The sequence below is a fragment of the Nannospalax galili genome, unplaced genomic scaffold (genome assembly GCF_000622305.1).
Source record: "Nannospalax galili isolate Female #2095 unplaced genomic scaffold, S.galili_v1.0 scaffold795, whole genome shotgun sequence".
Taxonomy (NCBI): domain Eukaryota; kingdom Metazoa; phylum Chordata; class Mammalia; order Rodentia; family Spalacidae; genus Nannospalax; species Nannospalax galili.
In genome coordinates this window covers 673,371-676,751 of record NW_008336391.1, presented here as the reverse complement: position 1 = coordinate 676,751, position 3,381 = coordinate 673,371, and positions in this window count along the sequence as shown.

Sequence of the window (3,381 nt, the reverse complement as noted above, 5' to 3'; positions counted from 1 at the left end):
GATAGAAATGGAGGGAAAACTTCCAAATTCCTTCTGTGAAGCCAGCATCACTCTAATATCAAAGCCAGGTAAAGATACAGCCAAAAAAGAAAACTATAGACCCATATCCTTAACAAACATAGATGCAAAAATTCTCAACGAGATACTTGCAAACCACATACAGACACACATCAAACAGATCATCCACCATGATCAAGTCGGCTTATTCCAAAGGAGCAGGGATGGTTCTATATACGTAAGTCAATAAACATCATAAATCATATAAATGGGCTCAAAGACAAGAACCACATGGTCATCTCACTAGATGCAGAGAAGGCCTTTGACAAAATTCAACACACATTTATGTTCAAACTCCTAGAGGGAATTGGACTGGAGGGAACATACCTCAACATAATTAAAGCCATATATAACAAACCCTAGCCAACATCATTCTAAATGGAGAAAAACTGGAAGCATTCCCATCGCACTGAATCCAGGAACCAGACAAGGCTGTCCACTATCTCCACTCCTCTTTAACTTAGTGCTTGAAACTCTTGCAAGACCAATAAGACAAGAGAAAGAAGTTAAAGGAGTAATAACTGGAAAAGAAGAGATCAAATTATCCCTTTTTGCAGATGATATGATATTATATATGAGATGCCAAAAATTCTAGAAGAAAACTCCTAGAAATTACTAACACATTCAGTAATGTGGCAGGTTACAAAATTAACCCACAAAAGTCTGTGGCCTTTCTACATACCAATAACAAGCAATCAGAGAAAGAGTACATAGAAACACTCCCCTTCACAATAGCTGCAAAAAAATAAAATATCTTGGAGTAAACCTGACCAAAGACATTAAAGACCTCTGAATGAACATTTTAAATCCTTAAAGAACAAGATTGAGGAAGACATCAGACAATGGAAGGACCTCCCATACTTATGGATTGGAAGAATTAATATCGTGAAAATGACCATCCTACCAAAAGCCATTTATAGATTCAATGCAATGCCAATAAAAATCCCCATGACATTTTTCGCAGAATTGGAAAAAACATCCTAAGGTTCATATGGAAGCATAAAAGGCCTCATATAGCCAAAACAATGCTGAGCACTAAAAGCAATGCTAGAGAGATTACTATACCAGATATCAAACTGTATTACAGAGCTATAGTCATAAAAACAACATGGTACTGGCACAATAATAGACACGTAGATCAATGGAACAAAATCGAAGACCTAAATATGAGTACATTCAATTTCAGTCACCTGATATTTGAAAAAGGAGCCCAGAACATTCACTGGAGGAAAGACAGCATGTTCAGCAAATGGTGCTGGCAAAACTGGATCTCCACCTGTAGAAGAATGAAACTAAACCCCTATCTTTCACCTTGCACAAAAGTCAACTCCAAATGGATCAAAGACCTCAATGTGAAGCCTGAAACTCTGAAACTGTTAGAATAAAACATTGGCCAAAACCTATAAACTATAGGTATAGGAAAGGATTTTCTAAATCGGACATCAACTCCCCAGGAAACAAGGTCAAGAATCAACAAATGGGACCTCATTAAACTAAAAGGCTTCTGTACATCAAAAGAAGCAACCAAGGAAGTGAAGGGAAAACCCACAGAATGGGAGAAAATCTTCACCAGTGACAGGTCTGACAGAGGTTTAATATCCAGAATATATAACGAATTCAAAAACAAAGTATCAAAAAGGAAGTAACCCATTTAAAGGTGGGCTAAGGAGCTGAACAGAGAGTTCTCTAAAGAAGAAGCAAAGATGACTAAGAAGCATCTTAAAAGGTGTTCAACATCACTGGCTAAGACCAAGAGAACAAACGATACCAAATGTTGGATAGGATGGGGGAAAGGGGAACACTCATCCATTGCTGGTGGGACTGCAAGTTTGTTCAACCCCTATGGAAAGCAGTATGGAGAACTCTTAAAAAACTACAACTGAACTAACCGTTTGAGCCACTTATACCACTCCTTGGCATATACCCAAAGAACTCATCCTATTGCAGAGACACTTGTACATCCATGTTTTTTGCTGCTCTTTTCCCAATAGCTGAGAGATGGAAGCAACCTAAGTGTCACTCAACTGATGAGTGGATAGTGAAAATATGGTTCATTTATATGATGGAATTTTACTCAGCAGTAAAGAAAGATGAAATCATGAGATTTGCAGGTAAATGGATGGAACTAGAAACTCTTATACTAAGTGAAGTAACACAGACTCAGGAAAAAAAATGGCATATGTTCTCTCATATATGTGGATCCTAGCACCAAATCCTTATAAGTGAATATGTATCGAGATGTAACTACAGGAACCAGGATAATGAAGAGCAACCAGGGAAGTAGAGGAAAAGAAGGAATCTGAAAGAGAAGAACAATAGAAAACAGGCATTAACAAGGGAGATATGGATAATAATGGGGGTATTTTAAGGGGAGAGAGAGGGAAGGTTATACAAGGAAACTAGGGGATAAAGGGTAAGAAGGAGCTCAAGAGAGGTGGGACCATAGGAGAAGGGTATTATTAAGGGAGAAATGGAAAAAAAGGGGGGCACCTTAAATGGGGAAACCATGGTGGAAGGGTTAGACAATGTGAGAGATATACAATGCCTAGCTAGCTTTAGAAAACCAGAGGAAACCATATTAGGCCAACAAACTACTGACAAATTATACATACAAGATTAAAGAATGTAATATATGCCTAGGCAAGGTTTATCTGACAGCACTGGTTCTTTTCCCAAGCTCTATCTACATGGCATATGGTAATTAAAAGTACCAGACTGGTGGAACTAACCTTCTTGGATGTTTAACAGCCATACTTTGAGGCCTACATTAATTTGGTCAGGGGGGACATAAAGAACAGTTTTTGTTCCTTGCCCTCCTAGGTCGACTAAGTTCCAGGGGACTATGAGAATCTCTCAAAATGTCCTATAACTGTGGTGGTGAGTCACCTGTCCTCTTGAGCAAGGAGGCCATGCAGACCCCACCAGATGGACCTGAACCAGTGTCCAGTCTACAAAGAGGAGGGTCAACACAGAGGAAACGGTTCTTCCATGCTTCCAAGCGAAGCCAGCCATGGTCAAGTAGGACCTTTGACTTATCTTCACTTAGGTAGAACTGGTAAAAGAAAGGAGCCAGGGGCTCCTCCCAAGCCCATGTGACCCCTGAGGAACAGATCCTCAAACGACCTTAAGAGTAAAAATAAATAGTTTTATCTGGGCCAACTGTAGGATCTTAAACACCCAAAAGGAAGGTATAACCAAAGATTAATGGGGTCAATATAATTTTTAAGAGTCTGTATGTATAACTAAAGGCTATATAAGAAGAAACAATGCCAGACAGGAGAGACCTTCCTTTGAGTTATTGTCCAAGGTGGCACAAGGTACTCC